The 20,499-nt window shown below is 45.3% G+C and overlaps 2 long non-coding RNA genes across 2 annotated transcripts in view; one reads left to right on the top strand and one right to left on the bottom strand.

Moving 5' to 3' along the window:
* Positions 1-20,196, bottom strand: part of LOC135971298 (uncharacterized) — a 30,032-nt gene extending 9,836 nt beyond the window's left edge. The window contains exon 1 of the long non-coding RNA XR_010587383.1: positions 19,986-20,196. This is a non-coding gene — a long non-coding RNA (uncharacterized lncRNA). The remainder of the gene's footprint in view (positions 1-19,985) is intronic.
* LOC135971297 (uncharacterized) lies at positions 3,228-6,891 on the top strand. Its single transcript, XR_010587382.1, has 3 exons — positions 3,228-3,314; positions 4,356-4,491; positions 5,940-6,891. It is a non-coding gene; the product is annotated as an uncharacterized lncRNA (long non-coding RNA).
* Positions 20,197-20,499: the final 303 nt, after the last annotated feature.

Here is a 20,499-nt window from a genome sequence, read left to right as displayed (position 1 = left end):
GCTGAAGCATTTCACATTGGTATTATCACATTATCCTCACCACCATTTTGAGAGGTAGGGGTTATCATTGTACCCATTTCACAGATGCAAAACTGAGGTTTAAATAAGTTCAGTAACTTATTTATTTGTCCCACATTCCACGGAGTAGAAGTGACAGAGACTGTCTTCATCCAGATTTATGTGATTCCAATGTAGGTGACCATAAAACAGATCCTGTTCCTGTTTATAAAGGTTTCCTGATCCCACTCTCTCAGTGCTTCTTAGGGCCAGAGTCTCCCACACTAAACCTTCCTATCTGGCTCTGCTTGTCTGGGGCTTGGCCATAGCATATAGAGTAGAGTCAGATGGATTCAGGACTAACAATGAGGGAAAGAGAGTGGGGCAGGAAGTAAACTTAGATTCCTATTTCTGTCAGATACCAAAATTAATTCCATATGAATTAAAACTTTAAATGAAACAAGCTGGGCACAGTGTCTCATGCCTGTAATCCCAGCACTTTGGAAGGCGTAGGTGGGTGGATAACTTGGGGCCAGGAGTTCGAGACCAGCCTGGTCAACAAGGTGAAACCCTGTCTCTACTAAAAATATAAAAATCAGCTGGGCATGGTGGTGTGTGCCTGTAATCCCAGCCACTCAGGAGGCTGAGACAGGAGAATCGCTAGAGCCCAGGAGGTGGAAGTTACAGTGAACCGAGATTGTGCCACTGCACTCCAGCCTGGGAGACGGAATGAGACTCTTAAAAAACAAAACAAAACAAACGAAAAAAAAAACCTTAAATGAAACATTGAAAGTACTAGAAAAATGTACAGGTAAGTAGAAAATCCTGAGGTAGCGGAGGACTTTAGAGAATGACACCAAAGGCAGAAGCTGTAAGTTAAAATATTACAAATTTTGACTGCACATTTTTTTATTATTATACTTTAAATCCTGGGATACATATGCAGAATGTGCAGGTTTGTTACATAGGTATACACGTGCCATGGTGGTTTGTTGCACCCATCAACCCATCATCTACATTAGGTATTTCTTCTAATGCTCTCCCTCTCCTTCCACCCACCCCTCAACAGAGGCCCTAGTGCATGATGCTCCCCTCCCTGTGTCCATGTGTTCTCACTGTTCACCTCCTACTTATGAGTGAGAAAATGCGATGTTTGGTTTTCTGTTCCTGTGTTAGTTTGCTGAGAATGATGGTTTCTAGCTTCATCCATTCCCTGCAAAGGACATGAACTCATCCTTTTTTATGGCTATATAGTATTCCATGTATATATGTGCCACATTTTCTTTATCCAGTCTATCATTGATGGAAATTTGAGTTGGTTTCAAGTCTTTGCTATTGTGAGTAGTGCTGCAATAAATATATGTGTGCATGTGACTTTATAGTATAATGATTTATACTCCTTTGAGTATATACCCAGTAATGGGATTGCTGGGTCAAATGGTATTTCTAGTTCTAGGTCCTTGAGGAATCGCCACACTGTCTTCCACGATGGTTGAACTAATTTACACTCCCACCAACAGTGTAAAAGCATTCCTATTTCTCCACATTCTCTCCAGCATCTGTCGTTTCCTGACTTTTTAATGATCACCATTCTAACTGGCATGAGATGGCATCTCATTGTGAGAAATATCTCATTGCATTTCTCTAATGACCAGTGAGATGAGCTTTTTTTTTTCATGTTTGCTGGCCACATAACTGTCTTCTTTTGAGAAATGTCTGTTCATATCCTTTGCCCACTTTTTGATGGGGTCGTTTGTTATTTTCCTGTAAATTTGTTTAAGTTCCTTGTAGATTCTGGATATAAGCCCTTTGTCAGATGGATAGATTGCAAAAATTTTCCCCCATTCTGTAGGCTGCCTGTTCACTCTGATGATAGTTACTTTTGCTGTGCAGAAGCTCTTTAATTTAATTAGATGCCATTTGTCAATTTTGGCTTTTGTTGCCATTGCTTTTGCTGTTTTAGTCACCAAGTCTTTACCCATGCCTATGTGCTGAATGGTATTGCCTAGGTTTTCTTCTAGGGTTTTTATGGTTTTAGGTCTTACGTTTAAGTCTTTAATCCATCTTCAGTTAATTTTTGTATAAGGTGAAAGGAAGGCATCAGGTTTCAGTTTTCTGCATATGGCTAGCCAGTTTTCCCAGCACCATTTATGATAGAGAATCTTTCCCCATTTCTTGTTTTCATCAAGTTTGTTGAAGATCAGATGGTTGTAGATGTGTGGCTTTATTTCTGAGGCCTCTCTTCTGTTCCATTGGTCTGTATACCTGTTTTGGTACCAGTACCATGATGTTTTGGTTACTGTAGCCTTGCAGTATAGTTTGAAGTCAGGTAGTGTGATGCCTCCAGCTTTACTCCTTTTGCTTAGGATTGTCTTGGCTATGTGAGTTCTTTTTTGGTTCCACATGAAATTTAAAGTAGTTTTTTCTAATTCTGTGAAGGAAGTCAATTGTAGTTTGATGGGGATAGCATTCAATCTATAAATTACTTTGGGCAGTATGGCCGTTTACATGATATTGATTCTTTCTATCCATGAGCATGAAATGTTTTTCCATTTGTTTCTGTCCTCTCTTATTTCCTTGAGCAGTGGTTTGTAGTCCTCCTTGAAGAGGTCCTTCACATCCCTTGTAGGTTGTATTCCTAGGTGTCTTATTCTCCTTGTAGCTGTTGTGAATGGGAGTTCACTCATGATTTGGCTCTCTGTTGGTCTATTATTGGTGCATAGGAATGCTTGTGATTTTTGCACATCGATTTTGTATCGTGAGACTTTGCTGAAGTTGCTTATCAGCTTAAGGATATTTTTAGCTGAGACAATGAGGTTTTCTAAATATGCAGTCATGTCATCTGCAAATGGAGACAATTTGACTTCCTCTCTTCCTGTCTGAATACCCTTTATTTCTTTCTCTTGCCTAACTGCCCTGGCCAGAACTTCCAATACAATGTTGAATACAATGTTGAGAAAGGGAATCCTTGTCTTGTGACAGTTTTCAAAGGGAATGCTTCCAGCTTTTGCCCATTCAGTATGATATTGGCTGTGGGTTTGTCATAAATAGCTCTTATTATTTTGAGATACGTTCCATCAATACCTAGTTTATTGAGAGATTTTAGCATGAAAGGGTGTTGAATTTTATTGAAGGCCTTTTCTGCATCTATGGAGATAACCATGTGGTTTTTGTCATTGGTTCTGTTTATGTGATGGATTATGTTTATTGATTTGCATATGTTGAACCAGCCTTGCATCTCAGGGATGAAGCCCACTTGATCATGGTGGATAAGCTTTGTGATGGACTGCCCAACATTTTAAAATGTAAATTGAAAGGTAAAAAGCAATTGACAAATGGGAAAAGATTGCAAAACGCATGAGAAAGAATAGACTGAACATACACAATGTTCTTACAAATCAGCAAGAAAAAGATGAATACTCCAATTTAAAAATAGACAAAGAGAAAAGAATAAAAAAGAAGACTAATCTTCATGATTGGTAAGGATGGAATTCTGGCAACAGACTTCTGCATTTTCTGCAGGTGGGAGTGTGAATTGACATAACATTTCTAAAGGTCGGTTTGACAAAATGCAGTGAAACTTTAAAAATGCAGAACAGTTGGCCCAGTCATTTTGAGGAATAGATTTTAAGGAAATAATTAAGGACATGCATAGTGACCTAGCAAGAGAATGACTCTGGAATAGTGTGGACAGAAGTGGAAAAAAAAAAAAAAAAGCAAAAAACAAAACTGGCAACATCCTAGAAGCCCTGTAAGAGAATAGTTGAAAATATCACACCACATCCCTACAATGAAAGTTCTGTAGAATCGTTAAGAATAGAGTATATTTATCAAACTATATTCATTAAAAGGATGTTCACATGGAAATATATTCACAGTGTATTGTTTAGAAAAAGAAAAAGCCAGTTATCCCACAGAATAACTGTGTTTGTACTCAGGATATATAAGAAAGGTGTGCCTCCAGCTAATGAGAATATGTTTGCCTCCAACTAATAAGAATATGTTTGTTTAATGAGAATATATGGTTTTTGTTTTCTTTTTGTGTGTTTGCATTTTTCATTAATTCTATGATAAACATGTACTGCTTTTGTAATGAGAAAGAAAAATACAATAGACCTTGTAAAAGAGGAAACATCACAGAGCCCTGGTTCTAGTTCCTGGATAGTTAAGAGTGGCCGGGTCCGGATGTAGTCACAGCACCGACCCACACTGTCCTGAGAAAGCTCTGGCCTGCGCGGGAAACCAGGTCTTCCCCTATGAGCCCCCACTGGTCCCGTGGAGGCCTGCCCTTTCCCAAGGCCCATTTAGCAATCAGTCCCCATCTTTACAGGGACCTCGGTCTCTTCTCTGTGTCCCAGACCGCAGTACTGGTCCATGCCCTGAAGACGACACCCAGGAAAGTGGAGGTATGGACGGAGGCAGCCGGTGCCTGAGGAAGCCTCATGGGACAGGCAAGGCCCCCACGTCCAGTCTCAGCCCCTCTTTTGGCTACATGTGGGTATTCGTTCCTCCTTTTGGTCTTCCTGAAAACACCCGTTTGACCCTCCTGCGCTTGGTGGAGATTCACAGTAACCTAAGGTGGCCCATTCTCTGCAAATGCTGCTGGACCTTCCACCCATTGGCTGCTGCCTCAGTCTCCCTCCACCGTCCTGGGGCCACCCCGACCTTGCCTCAAGTTGCCCCTAGGTGGCTCGGAAGCAGATGTGCAGCCAGCACCCAGTGGGGCTGCGCCGAGGTGGGAGCCATCCCGCGAGGCGCGGGCATGGGCAGAGCTGGCGGGTGGCTGGGAAGCCATTTTCATCGAGTGCCCGGTTCCCAGAGCGGGGGACTGGGGTTGCTCCCTCTGGAATCCAGGGGGGGTCACCCGCCTGGGCCGCCGGCTCGCAGGGATCCAGCCGAAGCCTGTCGCCCCCAGAGCACCGGTTCTTATCTCGGGAACCCCAGGTGCCCCCAGGCCACCCGGATGTGGGGCGGGGATCTCAGGGGCGGGGTCATCCCGGGACGACAGTTACCTCCAGGCCCAGGGACCCGCGACTTCCCGGCTTAGGAGAGCCGGGCTCGGCTGAGGCCCGGGGCTGCCCCGTTCTGCCTCCTAGGAGGCAGGCGTCGGAGACAGACGAGAACGTCCGAACCCCGCGCCAGCCGGTCCCCAGCCCCGGCCCATCGGCCCCACTGGAGCTCCCTGCACCCTTCCGGTCTCTTAAGGGCCAGTCTACGGGTCTCGGACAAAGTGCAGCGACCACGGCCCCTCAGATCCCGCCACCTCTTCTAGACTGGGGCTCCCGCTCCAGAGCCTTCCAAGCCCCGGCGGTTCCCGGTACCCGGGCCGCAGGGCCCGCCATGGGCGCTGCGAGGCCTGAGGTCGCTGTATCCGGTGGCCTCTGCGGTTCCACTACCCCCACCGAGGGATGGGCGGTCTCTGGGGAGCACAGCCCGCCCGCCCGCATGTCCGCGCTGGCCGGGGAGAGGGAGCCAGGGGATCTACCCGGCTCGTGGAGCTGCTGTGTGCGCCGGGAGAAACCGACCCGGGACTGGGGAAAAGGAGGTGGAGGCCCCGCAGTCGGGCCACCTTGGAGCTGCAGAGCTCAGGAAAGGCCAGCACTAATTTACTCGAAGAGCAAAATTTAAAAGGAAATTTGAGACAGTAATAACAGCGACATCTCAGAGAACGACAGGAAAAAAAAGTTTTGAATCAGGCTTTCGTGCAGGGACTCCGATTTTGCAATAAGCGCTTAATTAAAAATAAAATATATTGATGCGGTAGGCAAGTCGCGTTCCTGGGAAGGTAAAAACACAGTGGACTCCCCCACACCCCAGATGCTCCACCTGCCTGCTGTAATTACAGGGCTTCAGAGAGGAGGGAAAAAACACGACAGAGAGAAATCTGCTTGCATATTTTTCTTCTATTGTGCTGGGCTCATTTGAATTATAATGTGTTGCAGGCCGGAGAAGAAAATTTTGTGCCTTGAATAATGAATCCCCCTGGAGCCCACTGTACCTGTACTTCTCTTTAGTGTCCACTGAGAATAACGTGTTCGACATTCAAGTGACAACACTGGAAAGCATTTCAAAGCCCTGGAGCCCCAGAACGCTGCACACCCCGACGACTCTTCTGCCTGCCCTCTCTTTGGCTTCCAAATGCAGCGAGCTCTTTCTTTACTGAAAATGTGTTCATCTTTCACACACATCCTGGATGTACCACAGAAAAACAGCACAGATAGGTAGGCTCTTATTTCTGAAGCTGAGCTGGTCCCGCCCAGCATAAAGCTTTAAAGCTGCTAAGTCTCCAGGATATTATCCAGTTTTTAAAAATGGAAAAACTGGGGACAGGGAGGCTCAATGTCTTGTCCCAGGCCCAAACAGGCTTTTCTGGAGTCACTATCATTCAACTGGCTCAGGCTGGATTTTCATAAGAAAAGATAATAAACATTTACTAATATAATAAAATAGACATCGTTTAAGTCACAAGCAGTAGCCAAACCTTTGGGACATTCTATGGTGCTGAACAACTATTTCATAGAGGCTTTAATGTTAAGGAGCAAGTGCAGAAAAAAATCTAAAAATTTCAGTAAGATGAGAAAATGAAAGCTTTACAAAACGGTAGAAGAAAGTAGTCTCTCATGCCTAAACTTCTAAATAAGTTTTTTGTTTGTTTGTTTTGGGTTTTTAGTTGAGCATTCTTTCTGCTTTGAAATAGACTCAGAAGCCTTTTTAAAAACAAGTCACTTTTGGCCAAATATATTAAGGTATAACCAGATGATACTATAGATCCATTTAGAAAAAAGAAAGTTCTTTACTGACATGAAAGGATTTCTAAGACATATTCGTAAGTAAAAAAAGCAAATATATTACTATTTGTATAGGATGAAAAAATAAAAGAAACACGCATGTACATACTTGTTTGTATAGCCATAGACTATCTCTCTGGGTGAGTATTGCCTTTTAAGAGGGGAAGGCTGAGGTGGGAGGACAGAGTTTTTCTCCTTTATCTAAATCAGGGATGTCCAATCTCTTGGCTTCCCTGGGACACATTGGAAGAAGAAGAATTGTCTTGGGCCACACATAAAATACACTAATGATAGCTGATGAGCTAAAAAGAATTGCAAAAAAATCTCATAATGTTTTTAGAAAGTTTATGAATTTATGTTGGGCCACATACAGCCTTGAGGGCCACAGGTTGGACAAGCTTAATCTAAATCCTTTGTTATTTTGGTTTTAAACAATGTAAATGAATTGTTTGCTTAAAAAATAAATTAAATATAATAAGTATTAACGTCATTCAAGTAATAACACAGCCAAGTGATGGAGAGAGGAATGGTGAGGGTAACAGCCAAAAATCAGGATAATCCTGATTTTTACAGGTAATTGTAGTCATTACTTCTACATCTTTTCATCATGTCTTTTAAAACCACTTGCCAAAGGAGGCTGATGTGGAGTTTTCTCCTCTGCCTGCCCTCTGCTCTGCTCTAACACAGGCCCAAATAGGCAGGGAAATGACCTCGCAATGGGTATAGGAAAAAATAGAAAAAAGAAACAAAGACTAGGTTTAATCAGCAAGTTAACAAAGGACAGCTGACTGCACTCATTTACTTTCCGAGCTAGGACATTTTCTTCGTGTCCTGAGAACTATTTCAGGACTTTTTGTAAGTCCCTACTTATTAACATTCTAAGAGCTCTGAGCTGAAATGCAGAGAACCCCAAAGCCTGGGAAAGGCAAGAACTCTGCCAGACCTTGTGGGTCTGGCTGAACCATCTTGAAATAGTTCTTTAGAGTGTGCTGTACCACTTCCAGCAGCCACAAAGGGCAGGCAAGCTGAGAATGTCATCTACATGGCCCGAGATGTTCCCTGCGAGAGCTCCCAGTCTGGCTTTTCAGATGCTCAATCCTGCAGTCCAGCTGATACCCAGGATGCCCAGGGAGTGAGCCCAAACAGCCCAGCTGGGCCCTAAAAGGGGACCATCCTCCCCAAAGACACAATATGGAAACTTCCTCTGAGATAGGCTCCCCCTGCCCAAGCAAAACAAAAAAACACAGAAGTCCATCTCTCCTTTCACCTGTTCTCTGATTCCCTTTAGCAGAGCCCAAACCTTTCAACACTAAAAGCAGTGTTTCTCAACCTCAGCACTTTAACATCTGCACGAGGTAATTCTGTCATTTGGGGGCTATGCTGTGCATTGTAGGATACCAGCCTGGCCTCTATTTACCAAGTGAGTAGCACTCTTCCCAAAAATGTCTCCAAACATTGAGAAATGTTCCCTGCAGAGGGGGGACAAATTGTTCCCAGCTGTGAGCCACTGAATTAGGCACTAAAGTCCAATACTTCTGAGAGATATAACAACCTTTTCATGTGTTTCATACAATGGTGAACTGTAAATAATGTTTATGAAAATCATTACTAGACAAATAATGTGAGAATAAGAAGTCAAAATTATGGAGAAGGGGTGGCACAAACTACAAATATGCATGCTATTTGGGGTGTTTATATTAATATTTGCTGGGAGTTAGAAATACGATGGGATTCAAGTGACATGAAGATGCGCTGGATACACTCTCTTTACCCCACCCACCCCTCTAAATGTGCTCTCCACCCTTGTCCACCTTGCTTTGTGCCTCAGGAAGGTGACACTCTGGGCTACGTCGACATGCTCACTCTCTCTCTGGCTCTGGTTGGGTTTGGCCCATGAGAGACACTGGCCAATGGCAGCATGGGAGGAGAATGAGGTTGATTACTCTGGATGCCTCCTGGCCAGATCATGGTTGATTGGCTGCTGTCCTCCTCCACAGGCCATGGCTGCTGTTGGCAGGCTGTCTTCCAGAGCTGCATCTCTCTCTCCGGCATGCAGGAACTACATCACCCCTGGGCCCTGCAGGCCTAGAAGTGGCAATGGTGCCCCACTGTTTTTAGCTTAGGATACTGCACTGTCTTTTGCTCATTTCCCTAAATCCTACCCACACGTTTATAAGTCATACCTTTGCAAAAATCTCCTCCGATTACTCAGTTTGACTGTGCCATCTGTTTCCTGCTCAACCCTGATCTATACAGATGATACAGAAAATCATTTGAGGGCACAGTGGCCATTCTGGGACAGGATTTAGGAATTCTTGGATCCCTTGATCAAACACTAAACTGCCTTGTACCAAAGCAGTTGCTGATACCTCTTCTCCATTTCTCCCTCAGTTACCAAACCCAGGCCTGAGATCTCTCACTCACTACCTGTAACTTGAAAAAGCATTTGCCCCTATACCAATAGTAGATGTTGTCCAGGCCATGGTTAGTCTTCTCAAAACAGGCATGAGCAAGGCTAAAAAAAGAGCATCCATAAAATGGAAAGATAGCAGCTCCCTCCCCTAAGAGACCAAGCTCTATCTGCTTTGTCACTTATACTACAAGGATGACACACTTACCCTTTTGAGAGTGCACTATTTGGAAAACAAGGGTAAATGACCATCTTCCAATGTAGCACAAAATTTCTCCTTTAGGCATAGAATACCTTTGTCTTAATTCTAATGTATCCAAGAGGAGAACTAAAATACACTGGGCACATGGGAGAAATGGGGTTCTTCTTCACTAGCCCCTGGGCTGTGTAGGTTAGACCAGGGGATATCTGCCCTTCCAGGCCTCAGCTGCCAGGAGGTGAGAAGGCACAGAGCCCCCATATAGTGCTGGCCCATGAGCACCCAATGATCTGGAGGGCAGGTGTGGCAAGGATGGCCCCAGGGAGCCAGCTCTGCATCTGGCAGCAGTGTCTCTGGGCCAGGCCAGGACAACAACCTCGATTGTCCCTCTCAACAGTAGCCTTGCTGATCCCGGAGAAAAGAAAGCCATGGGGCCATTTGGACCAAGCCTCTGTAGGAAGAATGCCGCCCTTTCTCTGTAGCCCTGGATCCCAGAGTCATGGAATCAACAGCTCAGAAGCTGGCAGCCTCCTCGGAGGCCTGGGCACCCTCCCCCATGGTCACATGGCCCAAAACACTCTGTTCTTTGTGACAGCTGCTTGGCAGGGTGGGCCGAGGACCTCTGTAGACAAAGATGCTTCAGGTGCCCCTGAACCCCCTGGAAATTGATGAACGGTCTCCTTTTATCTGTGCCCCAGCATGTCCAGCTCACCTGGCCCCTGGGCTCCCCACGGCCTGATGCTTGACTGTTATTCACAGTAGAAACAGAGACAGCATCGGACTCAGGGAGCACAAGGGCAACACAAACACCTCCAGGGCTTTTGCCTCATGTGGCTAACGTCAGAGATGTTTTATGAAAACAAGATTGGAGGTCACGTTGCTTCTTGGATAAAAGGAACTTTGCTTCAAAGAAATTTACTTGGTAAACAAAGCTAGGAAAATTGCCAGAATATCACCAGGCACAGCTGGCCACCTTTCAGCTGCCCAGTGTTGCTAGAGCAGGGATCTGGAGACCTGATCACTGAACCCCTGGAGCCCTCCGTTTCCCCCTCTGTAAGAACACAAAGACGGGACTAAATGAATCTCAAAGCTCTTTCCAGCTCTACACTCCGTTCATATTTAGGAACATCCTGTCTCTTGGCACCTACTAAGGAGAAGTTAGCCAAGAAGGAAAAGGGGACAGAGCATAATTCTGCAGCTGGCCTGCCCAAGTTTGAATCCTAGCTCCACTGCTTACTACCTGTGTGACACCGGGCAAGTAATTTAATCTCTCTGTGCCTCAGTTTCCTCATCTGAAAAGTGGGGATAGCTTTAGTACCTGGTTCATAGGGTTGTCATGAGGATCAAACAAAATAACATAGGTAAAGCATTTTGAGCTCACCTAGGGTGGAGTAAGCACACTATTAGCATTTGCTATTTTCCTTACTTTTTTTATTTATACAGAAAGCCATCCGAGTCCTTTCCTGTCGCTAGTTCAGCCTTGCTAAAAGCTTTTGGCAAACAGGTTCTCAGGGCAGGGAATGGTATTTTTCTGGGGGAACTGAAGTCATGCCAACCTTACACTCCCTTCTCAGCTAGCATTCCCCTGTGCTGGCAAGGAGGGTTGGCGAGGAGTATGCAGTTCCTTACAAAATTATGCAGGACACGATGTCTACCAAATTAGAGAGAGAAGTGAAACACAGATGAGGGCCTGTCTGGAGCCTCCATGCAAGCCGTGGGGAAGGCTTGTGTCCAGGTTCTGAGCCTGTGGGAGACTCCTCCACTTACCCACTGTGCACCCCAGCTCCTATCCAAAGCACCTCCTCCCCTCTCATCCCAGGTCTGGCTCAAGGCACTCACTGCCAGGGAGACATCTCATATCATTTCTTGGAAGCCAGAAGCCACAGGCATGGCAGCCAAAGTGCTGGGCAGGAACTGAAGCTGGGTGGATGCTGAGGAATCACTGTCCCCGTGGACCAAGCATGCAGGCACAGTAGGCAGGGCACGTCTATAGCCTGCCACAGTAACTCCCAGACAGCAGACCTTAGAAACCCAGTCCAGGGAGGGCCCAAGAGTCCCTTCCTGCCAGTCAATGGCCAGACACCCCATTAACAAATACATGCTGGGCTGAGTGCTCTCTATGTCCACATCCCTCTCTACATCCCCCGGCACCTTCCTCACCTGCTCCCTCTTTGTAGAAAGTACCTAGGGGCTCCCTTGCCCTCTGGCTTCTGGTTGGGTTGGGCCAACAGAAGGCAATAATAAGAGAAACAAGGGCAAAAGGACAGTGAAGTCAGGTTCCCTATTTCCCCCAGAAGCCTTTTTTTCAGCCTCAGTTCCCTCGCCTTGACTCCTAGGCCTAGAGGTGACTGAGGCCTCTTCCTGTCACCAGCCCCTGTTGTTTGCCATTGACCCTGCCCGTGCCTCTGTCAGGAGCTCCAACTCTCCCCAGCTGCCCCGTGGAGCTGCCGTCTGCTTCCTGTAGGACCCTTAGGTCAGCCAAGTGTTGAGCTAAGAGCTCATACCTCCACCAGCTTTGCCTCTTCTTTTTCTTTTTCGTATTTGTACACAAAAGGGTACATATAACACACATGTGAGATACGAAGCCAGGACCCAAGTTAAAAATATAGAAAAGTTACAGGCTCCCCTGTATGTTCTGTCATACACATGCACATGCATCTTAATAACTAAGAAACATTCTGTGTGTTTCATGGCCAATGCTCATCACCAGAGACACACATGTGGGTGTGCACACACATACACACACAGGCACAATTCACCACAGCAAAAGGCTGGGAATAAAAGAATAACCTTCCTTTTCTACTTCTCAGCCCGCAGCTCACAACTCAGCTGGCCCAAGACACTGTGTGAACCTGATAGCCACACAGAGTTAGACCCCAATGAGTGGAACGCTGGAGAGAGGGAACATTAGAGTAATTCTGATCAGCCCTTCTGCTTTCTAATGGGGAACTAGGACAGAATGCCACACACCCAGGACTTCGGGGCAGCTTTTCTTCCTTCCTGCTGCGATAATCATTACTGTACACAGCCCAGCAATTTGGCGCCTCAGCAACCAGACTCCTGGTAGGTGCCTGGGCTTGACCATTACAGGGGGATATTATGATCATGATTACAGGATGACTGAGCCGTCCAGCAAAGTGACCAGTAATTTGCAATCTAATGGCCATTCAGTGGTCGGTAATATTATGGACCTTACCCTGCAATTGTAAAACAACCAGCCCTCTCTAATGTAGCATTTTTCCCATCAAAAGCCCAGCCTTTGCTTTTGATTTCTGTTAATCAGTAGCTGTGCCAGATTTGGCTTTAGATTTGGAAAAGCTAAACAAGGGAGCATGAAATGATACACTTCTCTTTAGAGCCCCTGAATGGGAAGTTTAGGCAGCTCTGTCAAGTGGGGGAAAAAAATAAGTGAAAGAAGCATCTGGAAGGCAATTTCATTTCTGAAAGGAGCAACCCCAAAACCTTTGCAGAATGTAGCAAGTGTTGCCTGGAAATCTGGGAGACCAACAAGCCAGGCATGACATACGAAGATAGGTGTGTACACAGGTCCAGTTGGGTCCAATTGGGTGCCCACCACAGCCCGTAATCACTGTGTACATGCTCACACATGTATCTGCATGCATGCATGTGTATACATAGAAGAATACAACTTCCTCTAACTACACGGCTGCCTGCTGGCAAACTCCCAGGTTAGGTTTTGAGGCTCTCTCCCGTATGCTGTTCACAATTCTACCACTGAGCACAGCTCAGTTCCGTCTTCCCTGAAGTCAGTGAGCATAGGTCAGGAGAAAAGACTGTCTGAATTGGAGGTAGATGGATCAGGCCAAGAGGAACAATGGACAAGATGTGATTGTTGTCATTCCTGTACTCCATAGAGTCTAGATTTGGCGTGTCCACCTGCCATAAATTCAGAGGGGGCTTGCAATGGAACTGGAAGGTAAAGAGAGATAATTGGCAAATAGTTAAAGAGAAATAGTTAAAGAGGAAGATGACCAAACCCCCACCCCACCAAAAAAAACAAAACAAAACAAAACAAAACAAAAAAACAGTTCACACTGTCAAGCAAGAAAACAGATACACTAGAAATAATGGTAAACATTAGGTTGACTCCTCCAATCCATTCTACCATAGATTATTAATCTAAGTCAATCAGGCAATCCCAACGGGCATGTGACTGAACCAGAGCCTATGAGACGTGAGAGGAAATTTCCTCCCTCTTAGGAGAAAGCCAGAGAAAGAGACAGTCTCCTTCTTCCTTTGGATATCATCACATCCACATGTGATGTGTGGAACAGCAACAACTATCTTGCTACCAGCCAGATGAAGAAGTTAATATCAAAGATGGCAGAGGGACGAAGCACAAAGAGTATGGGTCCTTCATGATGTCTTTACTGTAACAAACAGCCAAGCCTGGTATCTACCGACTGGATCTTCAAGTTATGTAAGATCATATGTATGTATTCTTTATTAGAATCAATATCAGTGAGGTTCTCTATTAAATGCAGCTTAGAGCACATTAATTGAGATCAGAGCCAAAGCCAGGAGGAAAGGCCAGAGTGGACCCACAGCCAGACTCAGTGCTGATCTGCTGAGAGCTACTCACCCATCCCTCTAAGGCCAGGATCAGCCCCAGAGCAGCCTGGAGCTAGCTGAGTGTACAGGTGTGGAGTTTCCAGCTCAGCTGTCACTCAGGGGTTTGAGAGGGCAGAGAGCCAGCCAGCCCATGATAAAAATCTATTCAAGGGCTACGGAACACAAATGTCCCAACCAGTTGGGCACTCTCCCTTTCCTCTAGAGGCCTCCCCTCAGCCTCTTTCTCAGTCAGAGCCCATAGCTGCCAAATGTAGAGGCTGACTCCTCTGCTCCATGGAGCCCCTCTTAGAACACTGTATCCCCTGGACAGCTGGGGCTTTGGAGCAGTTGTTCCTCTGCAAAATCTCCTCATTCCGGAGTAGTGAAAATGCACATTTATCTTTATTTTCATTTATTTACTTATTTTTGAAACGGAGTCTCGCTCTGTCACCCAGGCTGCAGTGCAGTGGCACAATCTCGGCTCTCTGCAGCCTCCACCTCCCAGGTTCAAGCGATTCTCCTGCCGCAGCCTCTAGAGTAGCTGGGATTACAGGCCGTGCCACCACACCTGGCTAATTTTTTCTATTTTTAGTACAGACAGGATTTCATCATGTTGGCCAGGCTTGTCTCAAACTCCTAATCTCAAGTGATTCAACCACCTCGGCCTCCCAAAGTGCTGGGATTACAGGTGTGAACCACCGCGTCCGGCCAGAAATGCACATTTAAAGGCATCTTCCCTCACATCCTCTGGCATACTGGGGATGGCAAAAAGATCAAGTTGAGTATGTTTCCAGTAGAAGACAGTATTTCTGACTTTAAGCTTCAATGTTTCCTGAGTTCTTACGCTATTTGTGACTAATATGCTTCCAATAAGAAGGGCAGTCCAAGGATCATCAGTGTTGACTTAATTACCCTTCAGAGATGCACAAGATACCAACAGCAGAAAAATCTCAAAAAAGCACAACTCTTTATTTTGTAGGTGGATAAACACAGAGGTCTAGAGAGATGAGAGAGGTGGTCATGGTGGCACATACTCAAAGATTGATTGTTATTTCTGTCATCAGCTATGACACAAAGTCAAGGTAGGGGTGCCCAGAACATGGTGGCTAATGTTTCCAAATTAATAGTGCCACTTCACAGAGCCCTCTGGGGACAAAGCTACTTTTTCACCTAGTAATTTTTTTAGTCATAAATCATGAGCAACACTGCTGGTGCATCACACTGCTCCATAGCCAACAGGAACTGATGCAAGTGCTTGTTACACATTTTCTAATTTCAGAGATTTTAAAGCTGGAGATCTCTGAGAAGAGGCCAGTGGTTTCAGTATAGGACTCGGGATCAAGATCAACTGGCTGCTTAAGTGTCAGGGACATAATTTAAGATGCCAGTTTCCAAGCTCGCCTCCAGAGGTTCTGATTCCAAAGGTGCATGTTTAAGAAGTTCTCCAAGTGACTTCCCAACCCCTGCTGCCAGTTGGTCCTCCCACCACAAGAGAAGAACATTGAGATTCAAAGGTCCCAGTCGCTTAGCCTGGGAGGGCACAGCACAGCAGAGTCGAAAGACCATGGACCTAGTCCTTCCAATAGAATTGGAATAGCAGCTCTGCCACTCACTGGCTGGGAGACATTGGCAAGTCTCTTAACCCCTCTGACCCAGAAATTCCACTATTAGAAATTCCCCTGAGGCCATAGATTCCCAGTGGCATGGTTTATAATAGTAAAAAATGAACCAACCTAATTTTCCATCAACAAGAGACTAGTTGTATGAATTACAGTACAATTATGCTGCAGAACACTGTGAAGATTCGAAAAGGAAAACAGCAAAACAGCAGCTCAGCTTTGCACGTGCTCCTGTAAGAAGTGGAAAAAGTGGCTGGGCACAGTGGCTCACGCCTATAATCCCAGCACTTTGGGAGGCCAAGGCAGGCAGAAGGCTTCAGCTCATGAACTCGAGACCAGCCTGGGCACGTGGCAAAACCCCATCTCTACAAAAACTACATAAATTAGCTGGGTGTGGTTGTGCATGCCTGTAGTCTCAGCAACTAGGGAGGGTGAGGTGGGAGGATCGCTCGAGCCTGGGAAGCAGAGGTTGCAGTGAGCAGAGATCCCGCCACTGCACTCCAGCCTGGGAGATAAAACTAGACCTTGTCTAAAAAAAAAAAAAAAAAGAAAAAGAAGAAGTGACAAAAGCAAGGCATGGTCCAAAGATGACGTCCTTGTCTCTGTCCCCTTCCTGCCTCCTCAGTGGCCTCTTCCTTCACCCTCATCTCTCACATTTTACAGAAGACCCTCAGTCTGGTTGACTCCATCTCACAAATGTCTCTAAGTCCATGCCCTTCCATCCCCACTGTGCCACTTCTATGTGGACTCCTGTAACAGGTCACCCCCAACAGCTCTTGGCACCTCCAGCTTAGCCCCAGGACACAGTCTTACAAGCAAACCTGATCTCTCTGCTCCCTTCCACCATCAGATCCCTTACCAGGGCCTCGAAAGTCATTCCCAACCCCTCCCTACCTCTTCAGCCTCATCTGTTACAACAACTCATTCTTCAACCACAGAATTTTCAATTCTTAAAATGCATCCGGTTTTCTCTCTTACTTCCAGATCTGATGCTCTTTTCCTCCCCCACCCTTAGTCCTGGCCATACTCTTCATTTAGCTAAGATGTCATCTTCTTCACAACTTCTCCCTGGTCCCCCGCCCCAAGTCCAAGTGCCCCCGTTCTATCCCCTGGCCTCTCCCATCATAGCACGTTTCTTGCCTTCGTGTAATTGCATGATACCTTTCAGTGCACCTTAAAGTCTGGGAGAGGAGAGACTCAACCTGTTTCACCCCTAGATCTTCAGGGCCCAGCAAGACCATGAAGCAGATGCTGAATAAATATTTGTCTATTGAATAAACAATAGCGCTTACCACAATGTATTAAAGATTATCTGAGCTCATTGATGGTAAACTCTGTGTGTCAGGTAATGAGGACAGAAAGCTGAATTGGACAGTGTCTGGAACATAGAGAAAATGAAAAGAAAAAATTGTCAAATGAGAGTACAGGAAGGCTATCTTCCTCATGCTGAACATTCGACTACCCCAAGCTCTAAATATCACCGATGAGACACAGAACATCACACAGCAGTAATCAAAGCTGATGAAATGGGTTAGAGAAAACTGATGAGATTATTGTGGAGGTCAAAGAACTTCATGAATAATCCAATTCTCCTTCAGAAAAACATAGACCACTTTGAAAGTTAATACATTTTTTAAGGTATGAGGAGTGTACCCTAAGAAAAATATTACTTGGAGAAGAATACTAGGTATCTTTTGTGTCCATTATTAGTGTTGAGGACCAGCATTCCTCTTATGTACTTAGACTGCATGCCAAAATATGACCTTTCTCTTCTTTTTCTTTAGTGCACTTATCATAATTTGCAAAAGCATATTTATGTGAGTGTTTGTTAAATACCCAACTCTGTCACTAGTCGTTAAAGCTATGTAAGCAGGGGTAATGTCTGTTTTATATCCCCAGCACCCAGTACAGTGTTCTAGCACTTAGTAGATGTTCAATAAATATTGTCTGAATGAATGAATGAATGAATGAACACACAGAGAATACAGTAGGGAAGCTCATTCATCCTTGGAAAAATACTGAGCATTTGATAGGGAAAAAACCATCATGAAACCACTTTGAAAGACAAGGCAAACAGGAAGGAGGGATAAGCCAAGGTCACTAATGTATCAGATTTTTTAAAAGAGAGAAAGAACCAAAAATATGGAACCAAAAAGAGAGATTCTATAACAGACGATTGACTGATAAATTCAAAGCATTGTTATATCACTGAGCTGTGAATAAAATCCTGCTTACCTAATGCATACAGCGAGTTTATGTATTGTTTGTGTTTTGCTTAGATGGCAACACCATGGCTGGCCCCATCAGCCTCCATGTTCAACTGTCCCAATCAACTGCGGGCTGTAATTAGGGAGTGCTGGGAAAAGGACGTTGGAGAAAAATCAGCTTGCATATTTTTTTCTTCCATTGTGGCTGGCTCATTTGAATGATAATGTATTGCAGTCTGGGGTGTGACATTGACGGCACTGAATAATGAGGCAGCTCTGGACTCCAGTACCTGAGCGGCCGGCCAGTTAGTGGCCAGTGACAAAACAGTAGCAACATCTTTGGGCAATAAAAAGATGATCTCCAAGTGGCAGGCGACAGATGCTGGGAAATACCCCATTGTCAGCTCCATCAGGAGCTTCCATCACTGAAAGCTTCATTTATTTTATTCATAGTCATTTTTCCAGCTGAGATACCTTGAAGGCATCTGGCTGGTGGCATCCTGAGGTGATAAAACACTGGGGTAGGCAACCAAGAGAGGTGCAGAATCTCCATCCCCAGGGATGCTTAACACCCACAGAGCCTGTTAGCTGTTTTCCAAAAACCAGGGGTAAACTTTGTTTGGCTCAGGGGACAGAACCAGATAACAGCTGGAGGGCCCTGCCAGTTTATAGGTTTTCAAATGTCACTTTATTTTTGTTAAGAGGGGCATCCCTTGAAAGACACCAGTATGTGTAGACACCTGGCTCTGGACACCAGAAGCCAGGTACTAGAAACAGCATGGTGGGTGATGAGGAGGGCAGTCTCTGATTCTAGACTGCCTGGGTTTGAAGCCTGGACTGCCACTTATCACCTGCAGGAGAGTGTGTGCCTTGGTTTCCTCATCTGTAAAATGGAAAGATGATCATAACAGCACCTCCCTCAAACACCAGGTTGTTGCAAGGTTTGATTATGTATATCAGTGTCAAATCAGTGCAAAAACAGTGCCTCATCCATATTCAATGCCCACTAAATATTAGCTCTTATCAGCATTGCTCTGTGCAAGTGCCAGGAGACACTCGACCTCCAGATGGCAAAGCGTGACTTAAGGAGATCAGTGTAGACTCTGGAATTAAACTCATCCAGACATTGCTCAGCAACCTGCTAGCTGCGTGACCTTGGGCAAGTCACTTAACTTCCTGAGCCTCAGTTTCTCATATGTTAAATGGCAATACCTAATAGTAACTACTTCATATGGTTGTTATAAGTGATTTATTAAGTAATACGTGCACTTAGCACAGTACCTGGCACATAGCATGGGCTCAACAAATGTAGGATCATAATAATGATGCTAGTCTTATGCTGATAGTATTATTATTACTACAAATTGTCACAAGGAGTTTTGTCTTTAGACAGTAATAGGCTGTCATGAAATGTTCATGTGAGGACTTATCTGTCCGGGTCTGTGTGCTTGAAATCTCACTCTGGCAGCAAGTTAGAAAGTGGAATAGAAAGTGTAAGTCTAGCCAGGGAGACCATTCAGAAGCTTCTGCCATGATCAGAATAATCAAGGCAGAGATTGGCAATCACAAAAACATCTTTTAAAATTCCTGAAATAACCAGGATCTAAGCACTCGTGATGAACAAATTTTATTCCAGTTTGTTTTACTGCTATGTCATCCCTTCTCCTGTGGTACTAGTAGAGATGGTCTAGTTCACTTGGGTAAAATGACAAGGTGAATGAAGGGATCTCCCTCTCTCTCTCCCTCCCTCCACATACCCCTCACTCCAGTACATATTGTTTAATTTGTCTCAACTGAAATGTGCAGCTCAACGCTATTAATAATACATCACACCAAGACTTCTTCAAACCTTTCTGGAGCAAGACACAATATTAATACACAGACAAATCATGTCAGTGACTTGGGGTTGGGGAGTAGGGGAGGAAGTGATAAGGGGCAAAGATGCTTTGAGTCTGTACCTAGACACCTACCCTGAAAAAGGCACCTTGGGTACCAATCCCCTAAGTCTTCTGGGCCCAGTGCCTCAGAAACCTCCCAGGAAGCAGACTGGAGCCGCTTCCCTTCCCCCAACTTTGGCGTCTAGCCCCGCCTACTTTCGTTCAGTCGACCAGCATTTCACAGAAGTTTGGGGGCACCCACTGGCTCCCCATCGTCTGCTGAACCTCCCCCTTCCCCCCAAGTGACAGGACTCACCTTCTCCATCGATCCTCGGGCTTGTCAGCTGCTCTGGATGCCTGAATGGCAAAGCCCGCCGAACTGGAGCCCAGACAGTGCTCATCATCCTGTCACCAGGACAAAGGGAAGAAATCCCATTATGTCACCTTCCACAAGCGAGAGACAGCGACAATTTCCCCCATAAACACTGCACTGACACTGTTATGATGTATCTCAAGCACTTCTAATCAGTATGGAAGTGGAGAGACTGCGGAAGCTCTTCAGCCTGAAAGATGCCATTCAGCAGGAACTGTAGTCTCCTGTTGTTATTGAAATGACCTGGCTGGGAGCAACCACCACTCTGCACCCATCACATCAAATATAAATATATATATGGCATTTTCTATCTTTTCAGAGTGCATGCACACTGTTCATTTACTCTGGGTGAGCGCCAGAAGTCAGAAGTGTTTTAATTCAGTTCCCTTTTTTTTGCCTGTTTTTACCCATAGCCCTCTCGTGTTTTCTGCCTTCCAAATTTAAAAAGGGAAAAGCT

The sequence above is a fragment of the Macaca fascicularis genome, chromosome 6, assembly GCF_037993035.2.
Source record: "Macaca fascicularis isolate 582-1 chromosome 6, T2T-MFA8v1.1".
In the NCBI taxonomy this organism is placed as follows: Eukaryota; Metazoa; Chordata; class Mammalia; order Primates; family Cercopithecidae; genus Macaca; species Macaca fascicularis.
This window is presented reverse-complemented; position numbering and strand designations above follow the sequence as displayed.